Below are 10,493 nucleotides of genomic sequence, written 5' to 3'. Positions count from 1 at the left end.
CTACTGTTTGTGGAGAAGGCATGTGGAAAAAGATTTTTATTTCCATATTCAGTTAACTCCGTAAAACAATTTGGATCCAGTACTTGATGGAATATTCATTTAACCCGCGAAAGAATTATTCATAAAACATCGTTGCCCACAGTGCCATCTTAAAATGCAAATGCAATGCTTTCTTAATAATTTATATTTTTTTTTTAATTGAGAAGATTTATTATAATTTAATAGTTAAATTAATAATGGGATACTTACTATTAGCTACTATTTAAAAATAGAATATATTTATATATTTAAGCTAATATTTATGGGGGGATTTGAACCCATGATCACAAAGAGGACCTTAAAAGTACACCCACAAAGAGTGTCTTAGCAATACAATCATTCACCATCTATCAAACTTATTTTATAAAAGAATAACACTTATCACAAGAAGAGGACAAAACTCCTAGTTAGGGTTTATGACCCCATGAACTGTTAGGGTCCCACCCTAACCCCCTTATTTATGTCATGGGATCACATCATAGTCAAGAGTCAATAAAGCCCATATTAATATTTGTAAGTGGTTAACCCGCAATTAATGACGGGACCACAGTTAGTTGCAAATGGGCCGTAGTATTAGATAGATGGTATTAATAAAACCCACGGTATTGGCCCGTGGTATTGCATGTATGAGTCATATATAAAGGATAGAGACTCCCTGCGAGGAGTATCGTGTCTTATTTTGTAATCGAGCTCTGCTCTATTGGAGGTTGCCCCCTCGAAGAGGCAAGTGAACATTACTCTCTGAATAATAAAATCATTGCTATTCTGTGCTCTGGGTATCTTTTCTTCGCATATTCTGTATTGGGTATCATTTTGCAGGTTAAGAGCATAACAAGTGGTATCAGAGCTCTTTCCAGGGCCAGCAGGATCTCCAATTCTTAGCAAAAAAAATTTTGGCTAGAGACGTGTTCTGGCGTCTTTAAACCACAGGATCTGTCGTTGAGCACATAAACCTGCGGATTTGGGGAAGTATGCACGCAGGAAATACAAGAGGTGGTCACGTCTATTGGACTCCCTTGTAACCCCTGTGGGTACCCCTTCGAGTAGTAGCGCATTAGATAGAACCGTGCACGGACTGTCTTCCACATACCCTCTGGGTATATCGGAAGCCCCTAGGCTCCCTTGAAACCTCGCCATAGATAAACCGTCGGTCGTCTTGTGGCTACAGTACACCGAGAACAGCACTCGGAGAGATTACTCGCCCGTACGATAGGGTAGTCGGGTTGTACGGCTAAGGGTACGGTCGATCCTCCTTAGTTAGAGCCCTGAAACATTGGGCCGAGTACTACTGCCAGACCCTTATGTATATTGCGATCTGTAGCACCTGACACTCCTCAAGACCATAGTTCCCTTTTCTATCGGGGGATCGCACATCATCTATTCCAGATCCGCTGGTGCAACGGGGTGCAGCAGCAGCCGACATCAGTCCCGCAGTCTCGAGTTCGCAGATCAGTCATTCCGATCTATTAGATCCAGCCGATCCACAGCAGCAGTCTATTCCGCTGCCCAGAGCTATCAGATCTGCCATTCAGATCTCTCAGATCCACCAGATCGGAGTTGTTGTGAAGGGTTCCTATATCGAGGTATAATTTTCGCAGGACTTTTGGCCACATTGACATTTTGAGGATTTGGCGACTGCAGTATTGATTAGTATTGGTGATCCGGCCCATTAGAATTAGGATGACGAGCTGAGCACAGTGGTACCATTCAATTATTAGTGAAAATTTTTAGGCGGTCCCAATTTTTCATCAGGTTGGTGTATGGTAGAAACTAGAGCTCAAGCAATGGCCAATGAAAGAATGGACAAACTTGAAGAATCCATGCAATCCCTCAATAATCAGCTTACCGGACTATGTCTCCAGGTCCAGCAATTAATCCCGAAGGGCAAGGAGCAAGCCCACGAGGAGGCGTATAATGGCAATGAATACAATGAGGGTGAGTCTAGCCACTCTCCTCACGTCTGGCACACCCACCCACCACCCAGTCAGCGACCTCCCAAGTTGGATATGCATAAATTTGACGGTTCTCACCCGTCCGCATGGATAGCACAAATGGAGTAGTATTTCAAACTGAATTGTATCTTAGATGATGCGACTAAGCTTATGTTGGGGAGCATGTACTTGGACAATGAACGGTGGCCATGGTGGGAATGACATCAACGTTGTAATGGACCTTTTAAGACTTGGACCCAATTTACCAAAGCTCTTCGAGACCGCATTGAACAGGAGGACTCTTTTTTGGGTCGTCTTACTAAGCTCCGACAGACAGGTACAGTGGATGAATATATTACAGCTTTTGAAGCCTTAGCCTTCCACACTTGGGGTCTCTCAGATGTGTTCTACACGGAATGTTTTATCAGTGGTCTTAAAGAAGCCATCAAAGCTCAAGTCTTACTGCACCACCCTCTCACTTGGATAGAGGTTTGCAAGGTAGCCCGTAACTTGGAACGTGCATTAGCATCCCAATACAGTCGCCCAAATTTCCCCGCTAAAGGTCGTCCCCCACAGGCTCACAACACGACTCAAACACTTCAGGTCGAAAAGGTGTCACCTGCGGAAATGGCCGAAAGAAGGAAGCAAGGACTATGTTACTACTGTGATGAAAAATACTCCCCAGGTCATAAATGCAAGGAGCCCAAATTTTTTCAAATAGATGCCACTGACTACAGCTCAATAGAGGAAGATCCACCACTTGAGGAACATGAGGCGCTAGAAGAAGACAACCAAAAGGAGAATGTCTCTGACGAACCAGTTATTTCGCTGCATGCGTTGGCAGGGATTTCTTCCCCTCAAACTCTCAAAATCAGGGGTTTTCTTAAACATCGCCCAGTAGTAGTCTTGATTGATAGTGGAAGTACCCATAATTTCATCCATCAAAAAATCGCAGAAGCAGTGCATTGTTTTCTACGAGCAGTTTCTAACTTCCAAGTCCAAATTGCGGATGGGGGCACAATGAAATGTGAAGGCCGCTGTGAAAATGTCAAACTTCAAATGGGGGATTATCAATTGAAAACCCACATGTTTGCCATACACATGGGGGGTTGCGACATTGTCCTCGGCGCTGAATGGCTCCGCACTCTTGGGCCAATCACAATGGATTTTCAGGAGTTATATATGAGTTTTAAGCAGAACAACTACACACATACCGTCTGTGGACTCCAGGTGGGAGCCCCCTCTATCATCAGCTCGCATCGGATGGAAAAATTGTTAAAAAAGGGAAATCATGGAGTGGTAGCTCAATTTAATGCCATCGAGGTCGTCGAAACCAAGTCTCTGCCAATTCATCCTGAGATGCAACAGATTTTAAATAACCATCTGCCGATCTTTGACAAGCCTCATGAGCTTCCACCCTCGCGAGGGGAACATGATCATAGCATCACCTTGGTTCTAGGGGCCCAACCCCCAAATGTGCGGCCATACAGATATCCGTTCACCCAAAAGAATGAAATAGAAAAAACCATCAAGGAACTTTTGGAAGCAGGTGTCATTCGTCCAAGCATTAGTCCTTATTCATCCCCAGTGGTCATGGTGCTCAAGAAAGATGGGGAGTGGCGGATGTGTCCCGACTTCAGGGCCCTCAATAAGTTGACAGTCAAAGATAAATTTCCCATTCCGGTGGTTGACGATTTGCTGGACGAACTCAATGGGGCTCAATTCTTCACTAAGCTGGATCTTCGCTCAGGCTACCACCAAATTCACATGAAGGAAGTCGACATTCCCAAGACTGCTTTCCGAACTCATGAAGGCCATTATGAGTTCTTGGTCATGCCATTTGGTCTTTGTAATGCCCCCTCTACTTTTCAGAGCCTTATGAATCACATTCTCAAACCATATCTCAGGAAATTTGTCCTTGTCTTCTTCGATGACATCCTCATCTATAGTGGCACTTGGGCTGCACATCTTCAGCATGTAGATCTACTCTTACACCTACTCCGCAAGCATAAATTATTTGTCAAGATGTCCACGTGTTCGTTTGGCATGGAAGAAGTTGAGTATTTGGGCCACATTGTGGGGCGTGAAGGTGTCAAGGTGGACCCCAAAAAGATCCAGGCAATGCAAGAATGGCCTCAACCTAAGACTTTGAGAGGATTTTTGGGTCTCACAGGCTATTATCGTAAATTTGTCCGCAACTATGGCTGCATAGTGAAGCCCCTCACTCAACTCCTAAAGAAAAATTCCTTCTTCTGGAATGAGGAAGCACAATAGGCATTTACCGCTCTCAAAAACGCCATGTGTTCCACTCCAGTCTTAGCACTACCTGACTTCACCAAATCCTTTGTCATTGAATGTGATGCTTCGGGGACCGGTATTGGGGCGATCTTAATGCAGGAAGGGCGACCTTTGGCCTTCACAAGCCAACAACTAAGTGGGAGGAATCTGGGCCAATCTACCTACGAAAAAGAAATGATGGCCATCTTACATGCCGTCGAGACCTGGCGACCTTACTTATTGGGGCGACGTTTCAAAATCCGCACATATCATCACAGTCTTAAATATTTTTTGGAGCAACACCTATCCTCCCCACAACAAAATAAATGGCTCGCCAAAATGCTGGGATATGATTATGAGATCATTTACAAGAAAGGGAAAGACAATAGTGTAGCAGATGCATTATCTCGCCAATTTGAGGAAGAAAGTACTCTGCTAGCAATTTCCCTCCCCATTCCAGAATGGATTGAAGAGGCTCGCAAGGAATGGTTTTCACACCCCGGGCTATCCCAACTCATTTCTCAATTGCAGGTAGATCCAAATTCCACCAAGGGCTACTCGTGGCAGGATGATATTCTTCGCTACAGGGACAGAGTCGTAATATCCCCAACATCCACCCTCAAAAGTCGCATTTTGGCAGAATTGCACTCATCGCCCATTGCAGGACATTCGGGCTTTCAAAAGACGTATGCTCGCACCAGAAGATCAATTTTTTGGACAGGCATGAAAAAGGACATCCTTACTTTTGTAGAAGAATGTGATGTCTGTCAACGTCACAAAGGGGAAACCGTCAACACACCAGGCACATTACAACCATTGCCCATTTCGACATCAATTTGGACGAAAGTTTCTATGGATTTCATTACAGGTCTTCCAAAGTCCGGGAACAAGTCAGTCATCATGGTGGTTGTGGACCGACTATCGAAGTATGCTCATTTCTGCGCCCTACCCCACCCATTTACACCAAATTTGGTCGATCAATATTTCATGGATCAGATTTTCAAATTGCATGGCATGCCCACTTCTATTGTGTCCGATCGTGACCCGATCTTCACCAGTAATTTTTGGCAGGAACTCTTCAGGATACAAGGCACTCAACTAAAACTCAGTACTTCCTATCATCCACAAACGGATGGTCAAACTGAAGCCGTCAACAAATGTCTAGAAACCTACCTTAGGTGTTTCACTTCAGAAAAACAACACCTTTGGGTACAGTGGTTACCTCTGGCTGAATGGTGATATAACACCAACTATCATGCCACCACCAAAATGACTCCCTATGAAGCAGTATATGGTCAACTTCTGCCTTCCCCTACTTCTTATCTCAAGGGGTGCTCCAAAGTACAAGCAGTGGATCAACTCCTACAACACCGCGCAACCATGCTCGCCCATCTTAGAGAGAATCTTCATCAAGCTCAGAATCGCATGAAGCAACAGGTAGACCAGCATCGCTCAGAGCGCCAATTTCAAGAAGGGGATCAGGTCTTTTTGAGGATGCAACCATATAAGAAAACATCACTCAAAGACAAGGGTTGTCAGAAGCTATCTCCAAAATTCTACGGACCATACCAAGTACTTCAACGCATTGGAGAAGTGGCTTACAAGTTGGCTTTGCCACCTACTGCAAAAATCCATCCAGTTTTCCATGTATCGTGCCTCAAGAAAGTGATCGGGAACAATTGCCGAGTTCAAACCAGTCTACCTGAATTGGACGAAGAAGGGTCAATCTGGCTTCAACCCGAACAGGTTCTAGACACAAGAGACAAACACCTGCGCGACCGCATGATTAAGGAAGTCCTCGTCAAATGGAAAGACACCTCTCTGGAAGATGCAACTTGGGAACCAGCCACTATTCTTCAGCAGTTTCCGTAGCTTCAGCCTTGAGGACAAGGCTAGTCTTAAGGGGGAGGGCAAGTTAGGGTCCCACCCTAACCCCCTTATTTATGTCATGGGATCACATCATAGTCAAGAGTTAATAAATCCCATATTAATATTTGTAAGTGGTTAACCCGCAATTAATGACGGGACCACAGTTAGTTGCAAATGGGCCGTAGTATTAGATAGATGGTATTAATAAAACCCACGGTATTGGCCTGTGGTATTGCATGTATGAGTCATATATAAAGGATAGAGACTCCCTGCGAGGAGTATCATGTCTTATTTTGTAATCGAGCTCTGCTCTATTGGAGGTTGCCCCCTCGAAGAGGCAAGTGAACATTACTCTCTGAATAATAAAATCATTGCTATTCTGTGTTCTGGGTATCTTTTCTTCACATATTCTGTATTGGGTATCATTTTGCAGGTTAAGAGCATAACATGAATTGCCTTGAAACCGCTCGAATACAATGACACAACCTCCTTATGGTTGTAAGTCGTTGTCAATGGAGTTGGGCTAACGTATGAGTGCACATGGAAGGAAGTGTGATAGGCCCATGAAAATTCCCCTTTTGTAAATAATGTAACCATTTTTGGAACTTAGAGAGGCTACACATTGTCATCATAATAGCTCCCTCAATCTTTAGTATGACTCTCCTTTAGTACAAGGGACATTTCCCTAAGTAAATTTATGATATAATTTATCAGAAATATATGGCTAGTTGATTGCTAAGGCTAATGCCAATCTAAGGGTTATAGAGTCAAGTAATACAAACAAATAGGGCTTGAAGTTATGTATCGAAGACATAGTCAATCCATATACTAATGTGTGATGACTAGTCCAAGTAAATTATTTAGGTTATATGAAAGTATTTAGGACCCTTATGCAAGGTGCACCATGAACAACATGAATTTGCAGCAAAAAGTTAATATGCAACCATGCAGTGGACAACACTTTGGTTCATAGTTTCTAATGCATCATGGTTTTTTCATTTCAATCATTCTATCCTCATTGAGTTTTTTTAGCAATGAGATAATACATTTTATTCCAAACCCATAGACTCTCACCATTACTTCATCATGTTGTTAAAATATAGTGTCAAAAATGCATCCTTTCTTAACTCATTCAACAACATGTGATCCATAAATTGTCATGGATATTCCACTAGATAGTTCGTCCAACAAATCTGTTAAAACTATATTTAAAAATATGAAATCTACACTATAAGGGTTTTATTTCTATTTATATTTATGGATCTGTAGATTATTGTTTATTGTGTATGCATGCAAATTAAAATTTATGCAGGAAATAAAGAAAAATGAAATAAAAACTCATAAACCACAGTTTGACACAAGATATAACTCGAGAAGCCCTTTTGGGAGAAAACCTAGCTAGAAGGTGAGACCGCTCTTCACTCTTTCTCTGAATAAAAAATAGTTGTGAGTAAAAGGAAGTATGGCATGTGGCCTTTGGGCTACTACAATACACAAATAATATTTATGTGTTATCTCCCTATCTCTCTTATTTATTTTTCTCATCTATGGAACAAATGCACTCGAAAAGAATGGAGACCATTTTCCTCCTATTGGCCCAATTATAACACAACCTAATAGCCTACTAGTGGTTAGGATTGACCACCTCCGCTCTTAATTAGAGTTACAATATGGACCCTTCTAGAGACTTATTCATCATAATCACATGGTTAGCTCGTTTTCCATGAGTTATGGGGGGCAATGTGGAGTCCTCTTGAATTATGGTGGTGAAAACAAGAAGGTCAACTTCCGAGTGGCATCAATTTTGCATACATACTCTAATTGATGTGATTCTTGTGTCATTGGAAAGGTCTTTTGTGTAGAATATGAAGAAAACAACATTGTGCTAAATCGGGTAATTTTTACCCCAAAGAAAAACGTCATTTGATGCCTCAAAATGCTCCTGAAATGTTTTAGACTCCAATTTGCCAAACTGGATCCCGCTAGTTAAAATGGTTGTGTTAGTTGATTCCTACACTTTTTCCACTTAGAAAGCATCAATATGGATGACAATCAATATAATGATCCAATTTGGATCAACATGTGCAAGAGCTCCTATAGGGAGGTATATCCCTACCTTGTAAATTGCTACAACACAATGACTAATATATTCTAGAATTCTTGAACCCAGTTAAGTGCTAATGAAAGTACTCTCTCTTCAAATTGAGATTTACAACAAAAGGCCGTCAAATCTAGTCCTAAATATGCCCATGTTGGTGTAGTCATTCGTTTCCAACAAATTTATATTTTAAGTTGTTCAAAAAGATATTTATCTTCACAAAGTCCTCTAGCTTTGACTTTGATGCTTTCCCTAAGTATAATCACCTTGTATTTGTATAGGTGATTTGATTGTAACTTTAAAAATCTCCATATTAAGATGGAATTTCAATCAATTTCCCCAAAAATGCTCTTCAAAACTTTCATACATTGAATATCTAAATTGCATTTCCATATATTCACTTACTAGAAAAGATTTTGGAAACACTTTGCAACCTTCTAAAATAATTCCATTTCCATATATTCACTTATTTGCAACATTCTAAAATTGCCTATGATTTTTAAAAGAAACACTTTTCATTAATATTTTAATGAATTTTCTCTTATATTTTAGAAAATGGCCAAAATCATCTCTCATGTCTAAATAATTTAAAAGTAAATGATATTTATTTGTATACTTAAGCATGATCATCACTCTCGGTTGGATTCATCTCTCATGTCTAAATAATTTAAAGGTAAATGATATTTATTTGTATTCTTAACCCATGATCATCACTAGTGATTGTTACTCATCTTTTTAATATTTCCATGGATAAAACTTCTCTAGACAGTGATTACTTGACTTATCCCTGTTTTTCACATTATTAATTATAAATTTGAATCAAATGACATCTTGATGATCAAAGCGTTATTAATTATACTAGCCTGGATCCATCTAACGTTAGATCTATCATGCATCAAGAGGGATCAAATCCCTCTAGGTGCAAACCTTCTTTTTGTTGTGTATAATTTGAGGAAAGGTTTGCACCTCGAGGGATTTGATCACTGTCAATGCATGATAGATCCAGAGTTAGATGGATCTAGGCTAGTTCCACTTGAGGGCAACAATGAACATTTTTAGATTATCATTATTATGTATATGTTTGAGATAAACTTCATACTTTGAGATTTACATTATATTTTCTTTGTTTGACATGACTATATCATTCTCTTTTTTAATTTTGTTTGTGTTTCTTTCCTTGAATGGTTTGTACATTCGCGCTTGGATGCTTTGAGTGGTTTGTGTGTTTATGCGTTTGGATTTAGATGGTAATGTTTGTGAATGTTACAATTGTTGTGTTGTATTTCTATATGTGTATATAATTTTCTGTTAGCAATTAGTTGGTGATGAGAAAGGGAGACAATCTTGTTAATAGTTTGCAACGGGATTGATATTGCACATTTATTTCATTTAATTTTAGGTATCATAAATTTTTACAATTAATAATTCTTAATAGTGTCCCTCCAGGTATTATTAAATATATCTTGAAGAGAAGTTTTAGTAATTTATTGGATCAAGATTACTCTTGAAATCATTTGTTTCATTGCTAATGTTTGAAATAATTTATTTCCTTCAAAAAAAATTGATGATTTTTTTTATCTATAGTTTGTTTTGCAAAAGTCAAGAAATAACGTAATTTTGATTTTTTTTAATGAGTGGTCAGATTTACAAAATCTTTCCATTATTTGTTAGTTTTCCATCTTTTCATATTGACTATATGAAAATGATAGTTGAGATCATAAACAATTCAATTCTTTAACTTGAACTAATGTAGTAAGCACCATACCTTGTCTCTTTTGCTCTCCAATATTAATAGATTGAATTACTATAACACAAAAATCAATGTGCATTGTCAATCATTTTTTTATGCTTAGACTGAAATCAATGCACATTGTTAATCCAATCACTTTAAGTTAATATACCATCATACATTGAGTTACATCAAATAAAAAACCATCATCTACACTAAAATCAATGCATCTAATGCATGCAATCAAACAAGATTAGAAAACATCTACACTAAAATCAATGAATCTAATGCAAGCAATCAAATAAGATTATAAATCAACATCTACACTAAAAGCAATGTATCTAGTGCGAGAAATTAGATAAGATTAGAAATCATCATCTACACTAAAATCAATGCATCTAGTGCAAGTAATCAAATACAATTAGAAATCAACATCTACACTAAAATCAATGCATCTATTGCAAGTAATCAAATAGGATTAGAAATCAACATCTACACTAAAATCAATGCATCTAGTGCAAGCAATCAAATAGGATTAGAAATCAGCGTC

This window comes from Pinus tabuliformis, chromosome 2_1 (assembly GCF_031772625.1).
Source record: "Pinus tabuliformis cultivar Carrire ecotype Pingquan chromosome 2_1, CPIR1, whole genome shotgun sequence".
NCBI lineage: Eukaryota > Viridiplantae > Streptophyta > Pinopsida > Pinales > Pinaceae > Pinus > Pinus tabuliformis.
This window is presented reverse-complemented; position numbering follows the sequence as displayed.